Raw genomic sequence first — 17,679 nt, forward strand, 5'->3', positions numbered from 1 at the left:
GTCAAGCTGGTGATGATGGAGATCATGATGGTGCTTTAGACATGGAGATCAAAGGCACAAGATGATGATGGCCATATCATGTCACATATTTTGATTACATGTGATGTTTATCTTTTATGCATCTTATTTTGCTTAGTACGGCGGTAGCGTTATAAGATGATCCCTTACTAAAATTTGAAGGTATAAGTGTTCTCCCTGAGTACGCACCGTTGCGACAGTTCGTCGTGCTGAGACACCACATGATGATCGGGTGTGATAGGCTCTACATTCACATACAATGGGTGCAAGACAGTTTTGCACATGTGGAATACTCGGGTTAAACTTGACGAGCCTAGCAAGTACAGATATGGCCTCGAAACACTGGAGACCGAAAGGTCGAACGTGAATCATATAGTAGATATGATCAATATAGAGATGTTCACCATTGAAGACTATTCCATCTCACGTGATGATCAGACATGGTTTAGTTGATTTGGATCACGTGATCATGTAGATGACTCGAGGGATCTCTATCTAAATGGGAGTTCTTAAGTAATATGATTAATTGAACTTTAATTTATCATGAAATTAGTCCTGATAGTATTTGCAAATTATGTTGTAAGATAAATAGCTCGTGTTGTAGCTCCCCTATGTTTTTGATATGTTCCTAGAGAAAACTAAGTTGAAAGATGATAGTAGCAATGATGCGGACTGGGTCCATGATCTGAGGTTTATCCTCATTACTGCACAGAACAATTATGTCCTTGATGCACCGCTAGGTGACGGACCTATTGCAGGAGCAGATGCAGACGTTATGAACGTTTGGCATGCTCGAAATGATCACTACTTGATAGTTTAGTGCACCATGCATTACGTCTTTGAACCGGGACTTCACAATTGTTTTGAACGCCACAGAGCATATGAGATGTTCCAAGAGCTGAAATTGGTATTTCAGACTCATGCCCGTGTTAAGAGGTATGAGACCTCTGACAAGTACTTTGCCGACAAGATGGAGGAGAATAGCTCAGCTAGTGAGCATGTGTCAGAATGTCTGGGTACTACAATCGCTTGAATCAAGTGGGAGTTAATCTTCGAGATAAGATAGTGATTGACAGAGTTCTCTAGTCACTATCACCAAGTTACTAGAACTTCATGATGAACTATAATATGCAAGGAATGACGAAAGCGATTCCCAAGCTCTTCGCGATGTTGCAATCAGCGAAGGTAGAAATCAAGAAATAGAATCAAGTGTTGATGGTTAACAAGACCACTAGTTTCAAGAAAAAGGGCAAAGAAAAAAAAGGGAACTTCAAGAAGAATGGCAAGCAAGTTACCACTCCCATGAAGAAACCTAAAGCTAGACCTAAGCCTGAAACTGAGTGCTATTGCAAAAGGAATGGTCACTGGAAGCAAAACTACCCCAAATACCTGGCGGATAAGAAGGATGGCAAAGTGAGCAAAGGTATATTTGATATCCATGTTATTGATGTGTACTTTACTAGTGTTCATAGTAACCTCAGGGTATTTGATAACGGTTCAGTTGCTAAGATTAGTAACTCGAAACATGAATTGCAAAATGACCAGAGTATTTCATATACATGTTATTGATGTGTACTTTACTAGTGTTAATAGTAACCCCAGGGTATTTGATACCAGTTCAGTTGCTAAGATTAGTAACTCGAAACAGAAATTGCAAAATGAATAGAGACTAGTTAAGGGCGAGGTGGCGATGTGTGTTGAAAGTGATTCCAAGGATGATAAGATCACCATCGCACACTCCCTCTACCTTCGAGATTAGTGTTGGACCAAAATAAATGTTATTTGGTGTTTGCGTTGAGCATGAATATGATTGGATCATGTTTATTGCGATACAGTTATTCATTTAAGTTAGAGAATATTGTTGTTCTATTTACATGAATAAAACCTTCTATGGTCATACACCAAATGTAAATGGTTTATTAAATCTCGATCGTACTGATACACATATTCATAATATTGATGCCAAAAGATGCAAAGTTGATAATGATAGTGCAACATATTTGTGGCACTGCCGTTTAGGTCATATTGGTGTAAAGCGCATGAAGAAACTCCATGCGGATGGACTTTTGGAATCACTTGATTATGAATCATTTGATGCTTGCGAACCATGCCTCATGGGCAAGATGACTAAAACTCCATTCTCCGGAACAATGGAGCGAGCTACTGACTTATTGGAAATAATACATACCGATGTATGCGGTCCGATGAGTGTTGAGGCTTGCGACGGGTATCATTATTTTCTGACCTTAACAGATGATTTGAGCAGATATGGGTATATCTACTTAATGAAACATATGTCTCAAACATTTGAAAAGTTTAAAGAATTTCAGAGTGAAGTGGAAAATCATCGTAACAATAAAATAAAGTTTCTACGATTTGATTACGGAGGCGGATATTTGAGTTACGAGTTTGGCCTTCATTTAAAACAATGTGGAATAGTTTCACAACTCACGCCACTTGGAACACCACAGCGTAATGGTGTCTCCGAACATCGTAATCGTACTTTAGATATGGTGCGATCTATGATGTCTCTTACCGATTTACCACTATCGTTTTGGGGTTATGCATTAGAGACAGTTGCATTTATGTTAAATAGGGCACCATCTAAATCCGTTGAGACGACACCGTACGAACTATGGTTTGGCAAGAAATCTAAGCTGTCGTTTCTTAAAGTTTGGGGTTGCGATGCTTATGTGAAAAAGCTTCAGCCTGATAAGCTCGAACCCAAATCGGAGAAGTGCGTCTTCATAGGATACCCAAAAGAAACTGTTGGGTACACCTTCTATCACAGATCCGAAGGCAAGATCTTTGTTGCTAAGAATAAATCCTTTCTAGAGGAGTTTTTTTCTCGAAAGAAGTGAGTGGGAGGAAAGTAGAACTTGATGAGGTAATTGTACCTTCTCTCGAATTGGAAAGTAGCTCATCACAGAAACTGTTCTCGTGATGTCTACACCAACTAGAGAGAAAGATAATGATAATGATCATGAAACTTCAGATCAAGTTACTACCAAACCTCGTAGGTCAACCAGAGCACGTTCCGCACCTGAGTAGTACGGTAATCCTATCCTGGAAAGTCATGTTACTAGACCATAACGAACCTACAAACTATGAGGAAGTGATGATGAGCCCAGATTCCGATAAATGGCTTGAGGCTTGAAATCTGAGATAGGATCTATATATAAGAACAAAGTGTGGACTTTGGTGGACTTGCCCGATGATCAGCAAGCCATTGAGAATAAATGGATCTTCAAGAGGAAGATAGACGCTGATGGTAGTGTTACTATCTACAAAGTTCGAATTGTCACAAAAAGTTTTTCGAAAAGTTCAAGGTGTTGACTACGATGAGTTTTTCTCACTCATATCGATGCTTAAGTCTGTCCGAATCATGTTAGCAATTGCCACATTTTATGAAATCTGGCAAATGGATATCAAAACTGCATTCCTTAATGGATTTATTAAATAAGAGTTGTATATGATGCAACCACAAGGTTTTGTCAATCTTAAAGGTGCTAACAAAATGTGCAAGCTCCAGCGATCCATCTATGGACTGGTGTAAGCATCTCGGAGTTGGAATATACGCTTTCATGAGTTGATCAAAATATATAGTTTTATACAGACTTGCGGTGAAGCCTGTAATTACAAGAAAGTGAGTGGGAGCACTATAGCATTTCTGATAAGTATATGTGAATGACATATTTTTGATCGGAAATGATGTAGAATTTTCTGGAAAGCATAAGGAGTGTTTGAAAGGAGTTTTTTTCAAAGAAAGACCTCGGTGAAGCTGCTTACATATTGGGCATCAAGATCTATAGAGATAAGATCAAGACGCTTGATAAGATTTTTCAATAAGTACATACCTTGACAAGATTTTGAAGTAGTTCAAAATATAAAAGTCAAAGAAGGAGTTCTTGCTTGTATTGCAAGGTGTAAAGTTGAGTAAGACTCAAAAGCCGACCACGGCAGAAAATAGAAAGAGAATGAAAGCCATTCCCTATGCCTCAGCCATAGGTTCTATAAAGTATGCTATGTTGTGTATCAGACCTATTGTGTACCTTGCCATGAGTTTGGCAAGGGGGTACGATAGTGATCCAGGAGTGGATCACTGGACAGCGGTCAAAGTTATCCTTAGTTACCTAAGAGCGCTAAGGAAGTATTTCTCGGTTATGGAGGTGATAAAGAGTTCGTCGTAAATAGTTACGTCGATGCAAGCTTTTACACCGATCCGGATGACTCTGAGTCTCAATCTGGATACATATTGAAAGTCGGAGCAATTAGCTAGAGTAGCTCCATGCAGAACATTGTAGACATAAAAAAATTGCAAAATATATACGGCTCTGCATGTGCCAGACCCGTTGACTAACCTTCTCTCATAAGCAAAACATGATCACACCTTAGTACTCTTTGGGTGTTAATCACATAGCCATGTGAACTAGATTATTGATTCTAGTAATCCCTTTGGGTGTTGATCACATGGCGGTGTGAACTATGGGTGTTAATCACATAAAGATGTGAACTATTAGTGTTAAATCACATGGCGATGTGAACTAGATTATTGACTCTAGTGCAAGTGGGAGACTGAAGGAAATATGCCCTAAAGGCAATAATAAAGTTGTTATATTATATTTCCTTATATCATGATAAATGTTTATTGTTCATGCTAGCATTGTACTAACCAGAAACTTGATACATGTGTGAATACATAGACAAAACACAGTGTCCCTAGTAAGGCTCTACTAGACTAGCTCGTTAATCAAAGATGGTTAAGTTTCCTAACCATAGACATGTGTTGTCATTTGATGAACGGGATCACATCATTAGGAAAATGATGTGATGGACAAGACCCATCCGTTAGCTGAGCATAATGATCGTTTAGTTTTATTGCTATTGTTTCTTCATGACTTATACATATTCCTTTGACTATGAGATTATGCAACTCCCGGATACCGGAGGAATACCTTGTGTGCTATCAAACGTCACAACGTAACTGGGTGATTATAGAGATGCTCTAGAGGTATCTCCAAAGGTATTTGTTGGCTTGGCATAGATCGAGATTAGGATTTGTCACTCCAAGTATCGAAGAGGTATCTGTGGGCCCTCTCGGTAATGTACATCATGATAAGCCTTGCGAGCAATCTGACTAATGATTTAGTTGCGGGATGATGCATTACGGAACGAGTAAAGAGAATTGCCGGTGACGAGATTGAACTAGGTATGAAGATACCGACGATCGAATCTCAGGCAAGTAACATACCGATGACAAAGGGAATAACGTGTGTTGTCATTACGGTTTGACCGATAAAGATCTTCGTAGAATAGGAACCAATATGAGCATCCAGGTTCCGTTGTTGGTTATTGACCGGAGAGGTGTATTAGTCATGTCTACATAGTTCTCGAACCCGTAGGGTCCACATGCTTAACGTTCGATGACGATTTGTATTATATGAGTTATGTGATTTGGTTACCGAATATTGTTCGGAATCCCGGATGGGATCACAAACATGACGAGGAGTCTCGAAATGGTCGAGAGGTAAAGATTGATATATTGGACGATAGTATTCGGACACCGGAATGGTTCTGGAATGTTTCGGGTATTTATCGGAGTACCGGGAGGTTACCGGAACCCCCCGGGGGAAGTAATGGGCTACATGAGCCATAGGGGAGAGGCAGGGCAGCCCACAAGGGGGTGGCATGCGCCGCCCTCCCATGGGGAGTCCGAATTGGACAAGGGGAGGGGGCGTGGCCCCCCTTTCATTCTCCCTCTCCCTCTCCTTCCATCTTTCCCCCTCCGAAAGAAGGAAAGGGGGGATGAATAAGACTAGGAGTCCAAGTGGGTCCCCCCCCACTTGTCACGCCCCCTAGGCCGGCATCCTCCCCTCTCCTCCTTTATATACGAGGGCAGGGGGCACCTCTAAGTACATCAATTGTTTCTTAGCCGTGTGCGATGCCCCCCTCCACCGTTTACTCCTCCGGTCATATTGTCGTAGTGCTTAGGCGAAGCACTGCGCGGATCACTTCACCATCACCGTCATCACGTCGTCGTGCTGACGAAACTCTCCCTCGACACTTTGCTGGATCAAGAGTTCGAGGGACATCATCGAGCTGAACGTGTGCTGAACTCGGAGGTGCCGTGCGTTCGGTACTTGATCGGTTGGATCGCGAAGACGTTCGACGACATCAACCGCGTTAAACTAACGCTTCCGCTTTCGGTCTACGAGGGTACGTGGACACACTCTCCCCTTGTCGTTGTTATGCATCTCCTAGATAGATCTTGCGTGATCGTGGGAATTTTCTGAAATTGCATGCTATGTTCCCCAACAGATGGTGTGGTGTGGGAAGGAAGAAGACTGATGAGTGGGCCCACGTTCAATCTAAACGGCCATTAAATCGTGTCGTCATCCCTTTACCACATCAAATTCGGGGTCAAGCAATGTTTAATGCTTTTTATCAATGATTAACGTTGCTTTCGGTCCATTTTACAATGGGAACCAAAATTGGTGCCTTTTCTGTAATGACGACACAATCGTGGTGGTTTTATGCATTTCACTCATGTACAGGAGTACATCGAAACATGATATATAGGTGATGATAAACAGCTTACATAGCAACACGAAAACAAGCAAACTACAATGATAATTAAAACATATCATACCTTGAAATCATGGAGCTCTCTGCCGTGTGGGATTCCAAAGAGAAGACGAGGAGCGACTCAAGGAGACTAGCCGATGATAAGGCAGACAATCACGTGCACAAGGGAGTCAAATCCACAAGAACCATCATGTACAATCGCCAAAGGAAGCCCGTGTCTCCTCGGCCTGGATCGCAGGCTGGTGCACCATCTGTCGATAGAATCATACACCCTAGAACTTGGATGGACACGGATGCCAGGTCCCAGGCAAGGCGCGACGAGAACCGCTACCTTATTAGCCACAATCACCTTGGGACCAACTCTGTCGCCAAACAAAGACCGACCATAGCAAGATAAGAAGCATGTAGACTTGGTCACTGAAGACAAGGAAACATATTGTCGAGCAATTACACCGGGCATAGAGACAGCCACCCTGTTGGCATCCATGCGAAGAAGCGCTAGGCTCTCATCGCCGCCGCAACTCAACTTGTCAGTGAAGAGGGGAGCCCTATCCTTTGCCTTCCAGGCTCGTAGAAACCGAATGTAAACCTCCTGAGATGTACGGGCATCTGAGGACCCTCAAAAGATCTATGAGAGGAACCAGACTCACCACCATCAACGTTAGAGGCACCACTCAGATCGCACCACCACCAACCATCCGCAAACCATACCCACAGGCAGCACACCCTTGACCCCCCTTTGTTCCCAAGACGATGCCTAGAAGAATGACATGACACAATAAACGTTGTTGCCTTCCAATCCAAGCAGATTAGGGATTTTCACCTGGGAGATAAGAGGGAGGAAGGGGGTAAGGATGGAGAGAGAGAGAGAGAGAGAGAGAGAGAGAGAGAGAGAGGGAGACTTGGACGAAGCCTCTAGAAGGAATGCAACACCGGCGAGCATCACCTACACAGTGGTCGGCACTATCCATCATGGATTTCTCCCTTCCACACCTCTCAAAATATTTTGGAATTTTGCTTTGAATTCAAAATAATTAAAATAATTAACCAAATAATTTTCATTTTGTAATGTTCTATACAATTCATAAATTTATTTAAACATTAAAGTTTATTTTAATGTTTTGAAATATTTACAATTTCAATGTCAAACAAATACTTCAAAATATTTCCGTATCTACTGAATTTACTTTGAGCTATAAATATCAAAAATTTAAACGGACTATAATGTTGCTATAGCGTTTGGAGCGGCACAACGCTAAAGTTGTGTGGGTTTACATAAATGAATTTTGTCGCTAATAGCGGACAATAGCGTGATTTAGCGCTAAACTTGGGCCTCAAATTAGGGTCACACTAAAGCTATGTCAAGCTCTTCTTTGTTATGGCTAGATGCTTTGCTGGTATGCCTTTGTTATGGTTGCATGCTGCTATGCTTGATTGTATGTTTTCTATATAGTTTAAGCGAAAACGCTAAATGGGGCTTAACTTTTGTATATGTTTTCGTAACTTTTGGATGAGCCACCAGTAAATGGGATAGCCTGCTATTTAAAATTTTGATAGATATACAATTGAAATGACTGAAATATTTTGACCAAAAGGTAGTACTTTGGTATCTACAAAAATTATTGAAATTCAGCTAATTTCAACAGCATCTCACTGAAAGTGAAAACCAATGCAACCACTAGACTGAAATCCAATGTGGCAGTATATTATGACGGACAATACCAAGATAATAGGTGTGAATACACGAAAACAGAAAAAACAAAACAAAAGAAGCCATACCTTTACTCAAGTCTTATTGAGAGCATCTTAGCGAAAAGGTTAAAATCTAGCTACGCATGCATCAAGGAAACAAGCAAAAGTTCAACTGACCAAACAAGGCAAAGGGCGTCCGGCAAAGCCAACGCTCTAGTAATGGCGGCATTCGTTGCCTGCAATCCATAAATACAAGTATGTATAAAGAGTCATTGTGAGTGTATACATCTGGCAGACGTGCACACATCAGTAATAATTAAACAGATCGAGATGAGTGGAGGTAACAATGGTTCCGGAAAGGTGGAGTGGCCGGAGCTGTTGGGCGCCCCGGCGACGCCGGCGGTGAGCAAGATCCGCCGGGACAGGCCGGACGTCAACGTGGTGGTGCTCCCGGACCAAACTCCGGTGCCCATTGGGTTCAACAGCAAGCGCGTCCGCGTCTTCTACGACTCGCAACAGCCCGGTGCACTTGTCGCCAACATCCCCATGGTCGGCTAGCCAGCCGGCCGGACGGCGGGCACGCATATGCGTGCATTCCAGTCGATCGACAGCTGAATAATAATGCCATAGCGCTGTCGCCCTCATGTATTGGATACGTTCCCTGTACTCGATTGCGCTGGCTCGGTTTTTGCTTATTTCAATCAATAGAAGGTGATTGTTCTGTAAATCCTATGATGAGAAATAATCATTTATAAGTTTATCAAATTGTAAGTAAGGAATCTTATCTTCTATATCTAAATAGCTAACCCCCAGTAACTATTTCTCTCAACATGCAAGCATGACACATCATCACACAACATGCATGAGAAAAGGCCCACCCCAACTATCATATGTCTCTCGACATGCAAGCATATACCACTTCATTATGACATGCATGAAAAAAAGATCCATCTCAACATGTAAATATACATGAGAATTTCCATTCTATTATGCTACATATATTTAATTAAAAAGTTACCTCCCACTAACTATTACTCTCAACATGCAAGCATACAACATCATTGCACAACATGCATGAGAAAAGGCCCACCCTCACTATCATATGTCTCTCAACATGCAAGCATGCCACTTCATCATGACATGCATGGAAAGAAGACACATCTCAACAAGCAAATGTACATGAGAATTATCATTCTATTATTATTATTATTGTTATATATATATATATATATATAAATTAGAAATATAGTAATCAAACATAATAAATTCTATGTATTTTTAGTTTTAGCTTTTTATAAAACATTCATGTTTCATACAACGGATGGCATTGAAATATGTTGCAAAATATTCCCGCAACAACGTAAGGGGCATAACCTAGTATATATACCTAAGTAATTTATCCCCATTATCCCAATTCTCTCAACATGCACACATGCCACATCATCATTCTCTCTCAACATGCATAGATCTGAATTCTCCACACATGCCACCTCATCAAAAACACTAATTTTTTTCTTTCAACACGCATGGGAAATACTACTTATATTCTGCATATATTCACAACAATGGAGCATATCTATTTTAATTTCATCAAAAAATATTGAAAGAGATCTCCACAGCAACGCGCGGGGTATCATCTAGTTTGTAAAATGTACAATGACTCATCTATCTATCTATCTATTTATATACTAAAAGCATAATACAAAAGAAAAATAGAGTCATCACAATAGTCCACATATAGATTAAATTATCTCAATCACTAAGTTTAGATATCAATGGCCGAGATTTAAAGATGTAAATGTTAAAAGGTGTCAATCATCTCAAAAGAAATTACCTCAACCTTAATGAAATAACCAGGAAATAAACAATAACTTCAAAAAGGATCCGATAAGTTTGAAGGTATCAGTTATCAAAAAGAAAATATAAATTTTATTTTGCATGTCCCCTTGCTTTGGGAATAGGCAAACATTAATCACGGTCACATTAATGTGTGTCTAATTTTGGACCTCGGTGTGGAATCAACCAATGCACCAAGGAGAGGGGTGACCAACACTTCATTAGACCGTTCCTAGTTAAAATGAGTTATGAGATGTGCCTACTAAACTAAAAAGAAAGGGGTAGCAGGAAAGACCTAGGAAATGCAATAAAAAATGCATACAAATTCGAGCTCGCCAAGACATTATTAAGTCAGAAAACATGCTGATAGATAAGCTTGGAAATTCATTATGACTTGTACATGTCTAAGCAACACGTCTTTTGTTTTGTGAGACTGGCCTACAGACCAAACATACCTGCTAAAGTTTGATTTATAATGAAATTATAAATGCAGAAACTAAAATGCTTCGAAAACTATTATATAGCTAAGTGTCACCACATGTATTACAAATACATAGTAGAAATTGTAATAAATTTAATTAAAATGATATATGACACATATTGTTTATACTTTGTTCATTGGCATATCTTAGAGCATCTTGAGTGGTAGCCCATACAACAGAGCCCATAAAGGCCAAGTAGGGCCTGACCCATACTCTTCCAGACCCCCCCCCCCCCCCCCCCCCCCCAAAAAAAACCCTCCTACTTCTGCAACAGTCCCTATGTCTCAGCTTGAGCTCATTTACACCCGTTGAACCGTAAAATCAAAACAAATAGTAAAAAATTCAACAAAATCTTAAATCTTTTTTACAAGCAAGATGATTTAGTGCGCACAAAAAATCGTTGGTAAACGACATTCCAGGAGCTCACGCCAAAAAAAGACAAAATTGGCTACGAATAGTGTGCTCTTTCAAACTTTCTCACAGGCCCGAAGTTTGTCATTTTAGCCACGAGCTCCTCGAATGTCCAAACTCCACCAAATTTGGCACGGGCATCACACATTCGACTATCTTGCACCACAAAATTATTCGGAATTTTTTTGTTTTTCTACTGTTTTAAACAATTTTACTGTGAACACCTGGGTGCAGAATCGCCACATCCCTATCTAGGTCCATATATAATTTTCTCTCTCTATTTGCATACACTGTATTTGTACTATAGTGTGACAACACAATATTTCATACAATAATATTTCTAATGCATAGAGCTCAAGCATATTCAAGCAACCATTTTAATTGTCACAATTCAAATCCAAATTCAAAATTTTCATACACAAAAATACAAATTCTAGTAACAAGATGTTTATCATAACACATAGGTTCATACAAGATACTGAACAGAGTGCTAATAATAATACTACAGTGCTATACAACACTCACAAATGCTTGACAAGATAATCTTGAAGTTGCTGATGTGGCTATCTGTTTTCAGTATTTTGATATATTTATAGGAATTGCACCAACAATAAAGGATCATGTTGGTAGCCATCCTCTGTCAACGACTTTGCACTCTCCTATTCATACTTGAGTCATCATCTTTCCGTCTCACTCGTTTTCATTGATCATATTGTGCATGGTCATAGAAGTTGTCATTATTTACCAATAGTTGTCTACATTCCAGTATCTAGTTGGACCACTCACCATTGCAATGTGAGCTTGTAGAACACCAAATGCTCTCACCATGTCCTTCCCTACTCCTTGAATTCTTGCAAAATAAATTCTTGTATTCCCTTATGGATTGGAAATGGTTTTCGCAGAAGTGGACAAGATGGGTGGGTACTATTTCAAGATTGGACATACACACTACGCCAGCTAGCTATTATTTTACCATAATACTCCCTCCCTCCCGAAATACTTGTTAGAGAAATGGATATATATTTAGACGTATTTTAGTTGTAGACACATTCATTTTTATACATTTTTATGACAAGTAATTCCGGCCAGGGAAGTATATAAGTTGCGTCTGCTGACTGCGTTATGAGCCATCATTAAAATTTGACTATGCATATGTGAGGCAATCAACAAGAAGACAGTAAAGTTGCTTCTGCTGACTACGTCAAGAACCGTCATTAAAATTTGATTGTGTATATGTGAGCCAATCAACAAGAAGACAGTGTACCATAGAGTTCCACCAATGGAGGGCGGTCTACGCTATGCCTGCCTGCTCGTCGTCACCCGGCCGTGTACATCCATTCCGGCAACGCATACAGTACTCTAGCCCTATATATAACTACCATCAGATTACCATGGCTTAATCACTAGACGTCCTAGTTACTTACAGCCAGCGGCTAAACGACCATAGACCCACCAAGGAGCTAACGAGCAAGAGTCGATGGCGAAGACGTCGTGGCCGGAGGTTGTCGGGTGGCCGGAGCTGAACGCCTGGGACCAGATCACCAGCGACAGGCCCGACGTGTCGGTGGGGTTCTACGTGCAGGGCTCCCCACTGCCGCCCGGTTACGACCCGAAGCGTGTCGTCCTCATCGTCAACCCGTCCCAAGTCGTCATCAAGACCCCCGTCGTCGGCTAGCTGGACTCCGGCCGTGCGGTGGTGCATGCATGCAACTCCGGCCGTCATGCGTACACTAGTGTTGTTGTTCTTATGTTTCCCTCCCTACTGTATTTTGTGATCGAAGTGCTGCAAGCACAAGAGTAGTCGTCGTCAGGGTTATATGTAACTTGCAGACCTTGAGGGGCACATGAATAAAGTGGAAGCACTCGTTTTGATCAATCAATGCCTAGTAAGGGTACCTCTAACCGATCACTAATAATCGAAAAAAAACCGTTTTTACTTATGTAACCAGGAGGCAGCCGATCCCCGATACCCCATAGTGGAGGATAAATTATCCTGAGCTGCCTCCGCCGCACCTATTTTTACTCCACCGCTCAGCGGCCGAGTAAAAAACAACACTTCTCCTTCTCTTCCTCTCTGCCTCCTCCGCCTCTTCTCCTCCCCCATTCCTGTCGCCGGTGACTCTTCCCCGCCGTTCCCCGACGCCTCCTCCTCACAATGACCGGATCCCATCCCCGGCTCCCCGCCGCCGATCCGCAGCGCGGATCCGCACCGTCACGCCCACTGTTCGTCTTCCTGCGGTGCGTCCTCAAGCAGACATGCCGATGCGGCCCCGGCCCGCCGCATTTCCGACTTCCCCGGCCTCCCTCCGCCGCGGGAGCCGCAAAGGAAATACCTCGGTGTCCACCGGCGAGCGTGGGGGACCTAGGTGGCGGAGATAACTGACCACGAGACCCACAAGAGGAAGTGGATCGATTTTTTCCACACGGCGGAGCTCGCTGCCCTGGAATATGACCGGAGGCAGGTTCGGTTCCATGGCTCGGCGGCCTACCTCAACTTCCCATGGGGGACGGTGCTCGTCCACCTTGTCCCGGCGCCGTCTGGGGTGGTGGATGCGGCGACCGCTCGGGAGGACCGTGAGGCGAGGGAGCGCCTCACGGCGGATGCCGCTGACGAGGAGTACATGGCGGACCTCCGCCGCTAGTACCCCGAGCTCGTGGAGGCGGAGCGGGCGATCTTCACGGAGCACGCAATCGATGGCGAGGTCATTGTCATCTTCGACGACGAGGAGCAAGGTGGCGATGACGACAGCGCGGAGAAGGAGTTCGACGTTGAGGAGTTCTCGGTGCGCATATTCGAGATTTAGAATCTCTTTCCGACCAGGCCAGGCCATGACGCCCTTCTTCTTATAGCGTGGGTAAGTGATCAATGCAGAAAAAAATCTGTGGCGCCGCATCTTCCCCGACTCTGGCAATGACGGCACCAGCCCGGACCCAATGGGCGGTAGAATGTCGAGGTAAGATTGGCTCGACCTCGACTATGGCAAGGATGCTGATGAAGAATAGTTTAGGTTTGGGTTTAAGTTTACATTTATGTTTAAATTTCGGTTGTCAAGACAATGTGTTTGACTAGGTTGAACTTATGTTTAAATTTATGCAAATTTCGGTTGAAACAGCGATGAAACTAGGTTGAACTTATGCAAATTTGATTTTTACTCCGTTCTAAAGAGATCGGCTAGGTCCGGCGAAAATTAATGGAGTAAAAATACTTCACTAAGAGCATCTCCAACAGCCGCCCAACGCGCCGCGCCTTAAAAATTACTTTGCCGCGCGCCTATCGTCTGGTTTGGCGCGGCGGACGGCGCTGCTCCAGCAGCCGCGCTAAAATGCAGCGGGCGAGCGCAGCTCCAGCAGCGTGCAAAAATGGAGCGCGCGCGACACTCGCACAAGCAACATATGCATTCCAAACACAAGCAAAAAGATCAAACACAAACAAAATAAATTAACAAAATAAATAGTTCAATTTATTACAACTCAAACAAATAGTTTATCGTTCAATACAACAAATAGTTTATCGTTCAATACAACAAATAGTTTAAGAATACAACATCAAACACACAAATCATAATGCTCTTTGTCGCCCATTCTAAGCCCACCACTCCTCAATGAGATCGTTCTGAAGATCATCATGCACCGCGGGACGTCGGATGGCATGATAGGAGGCAACAAAACGGGCCACCCTTTCAGCCCTCCGTCGCACTCGCACGCGATGTCCCAAGAGCTCATACTGAGAATAGTCTACATTTTGGCCACCCTCATTCTCGATGATCATGTTGTGTATGATCACACAAGCGTGCATGATGTACCAAAGTATCTTTTGATCCCAAAATCTAGCCGGTCCTCTCACAATAGCAAATTGGGCTTGCAAAATCTCAAAAGCTCTCTCCACATCTTTTCTAGCCGCCGCCTGAGCATTGTGGAAATCAAGATTTTTCTTACCTTCCGGTTTTTTCAACGGCTTCACAAATGTTTGCCACTTTGGGTAGATGCCATCCGCAAGATAGTAGCCATAGTTGTACGTACGACCATTTGCTACAAACTGCACCGGTGGCAAATCAATATTTGAAATCTTATTCATCAGTGGTGACCGGTTGACAACGTTGATGTCATTCAAAAATCAAGGCATTCCAAAGAAAGCATGCCAAATCCAAGTCTCTTGATCGGCCACCGCTTCAAGGATTATAGTGGAACCCTTTTTTTGATCGTGGAATTGCCCATGCATTGCATGCCTTTGGACAATTCTTCCAACTCCAATGCATGCAATCTATTGAGCCAAGCATATCAGGAAAGCCGCGAGCTTTGTTCATCTCCAATAGCCTTGCGGCGTCTTCAGCATTGGAGATCTCAAATACTCCTGGCCAAACACTTGCACAACTCCGACTGCGAAGCGCTTGACACACATGATGGCTTGGCTGTCACCCATAGCCAAGTGATCATCAACTAGATCAGCCGTGATACTGTATGCCAACATACGCAAAGCGGTTGTCACCTTCTGAAAGGTGCTATGCCCGAGGTCTCCGGCGGCATTCCTCCTTTGCTGAAAAAACCGGTCATGTCTCGCTAGTTTCTCTGCAATGCGCCTGAACAACTCGGTGCTCATCCTAAACCTGCGACGAAAATACGACTCGGGGTATGTGGGATTCTCCGCAAAATAATGCCTGGTCAATCTGTTGTGGGCATCGATCCTATCCCTCCAAATTTTCTGTCAACCCATAACCGAACCACCGTGCTTCGGTTTTTTATTGATGTGCATAGCTAGGATCATTGCAAGATCCTCCTCCTCTTCCATATCAAATTCTTCTTCGGAAGAATCATACAACGAACTCATCTACAATGTTCAATATTATGCTATAAAAACTACAATCAACATGCACCAAATTCATGAAGTTTGAGCAATACGTACCTTGCAGGCGTTTTGTCAAACACCTTGCGGGCGCCGAGCGGCAGCGAGCGTCCGAGCGCTGTTCGCCGGAGGACGGCCGCGCGCGAGGGGCGGCGGTGACTGGGGGGGAGGCGGAGGAAGCCGCCGCGGCGCGGGGATAGGCCGGGAAAGCGTCGGAACGGTCACCGGGTGGCGCGGGCGGCGGCGGCGCCGTGACTGGATGGGGGTGAAGTTGCGAGCGAGAGTCCAGCGCGCGGGAGCGCGCGCAGCAAATAAGCGGCGCGCGATGGAGTTTCGGCCCGCGCACTGAATTAGATATGCCGCGCGCGCGGTTTTTGCGCGCCCGCTGGAACCACTCTACCGATTGCGCGCGCGCTAAAATGGGCAATTTTGCGGCGCGGCGCTTGTTTAGCGCGGCTGTTGGAGATGCTCTAAGGGTTTACTCCGTCAGATATATACTCCGTTATATATAGGGATCGGTTAGTGTTGCCCTAACGGCATTTCCAAAGGAGACCCTCAAAGCTCCGTTATATGTCCGGGTTGTAGTGTTCGGATCGTTTGTGTCAGCTTTGGTCATCCAATGGGGACCCCATCGGTCTGGGAAGTGGTCCGGACGTCTGTTTTTTGGCAAATCGGAGACAAACATGGGAAAGCTATATCGGTGTGGGGACATCCACTTGACCAACAAAAAGCCATCCTATGGTCCTCATCTCTTTTCTCTTTCGACACGTGGCATGGTCCCCTCTCATCTCTCTCCTTCCAACCAGACAAATAAGGATTAATTTTTGAAAAGTGTTGGATGATTCTCTCTCGCATCATGTCCGTGGACCACGTCTAGACATAAAACTGAACATACACCAAAGTTATTTACGGGTCGGCTTTGAAGATGCCCTAAAGCCGTATACGTGTTGTTTGTGTAAAAAATAACCTATAGCGTGATTAGTGTGAAGTGGCACCGTGAAGGATTTGGTGCCCCTCAAAAACTGAAAAGTCTAAAACTGTCCACCAATTTACAGTGAAGGATCCGTGGTAAGTGGCACCGTGTTATGTTGATCGGCCTCTAATTGGAGAGTTAAGGCAACCTTCTTTAATAGAACAAAGTTTATTGTCGGAGATGGTAACGATACTCGCTTCTGGGAGGACACTTGGCTGGGTGATACACCTTTGGCATTACAGTACCCAACTCTGTATCGTACTGTGCATCGCCGTGATGCGCTTGTGGCAACGATTATGCAGGCCACCCCCCTTAATATTCAGTTTAGGAGGGTGCTTGTTGGTAATAGATGGGAAGCTTGGCTTCATCTGGTGCGTAGACTGATGGAGGTTCAGCTACAGCATCAGCCCGATCAGTTGTGTTGGAAACTTAGTAGGTCTGGACAATTTACCGTTAAGTCGATGTACATCGATGTTATTAACTCGAGTGTCATTCCTAGCTCCAAACATGTTTGGAAAGTCAAAGTTCCTTCAAAAATCAAAGTGTTTATGTGGTTTGTCCATAAACAGGTCATTCTAACAAAGGACAACTTGGTTAAGCGCAATTGGACAGGATCTACTAGGTGTAGTTTCTGTGATCGGGATGAAACCATCAAGCATCTATTCTTTGAGTGCCCGTTGGCAAGAATTTTGTGGCGATCCGTGCAAATTGCTTTTAACATTACTCCTCCTAGTTCGGTCGGGTCGTTATTTGGAACGTGGCTGGATGGGATAGAGTCCGTTACAGCTAGACACATTCGTGTAGGAGTTTGTGCGTTGTTATGGGCAATTTGGAACTGCAGA

This window comes from Triticum aestivum, chromosome 6D, assembly GCF_018294505.1.
Source record: "Triticum aestivum cultivar Chinese Spring chromosome 6D, IWGSC CS RefSeq v2.1, whole genome shotgun sequence".
Taxonomy (NCBI): Eukaryota; Viridiplantae; Streptophyta; class Magnoliopsida; order Poales; family Poaceae; genus Triticum; species Triticum aestivum.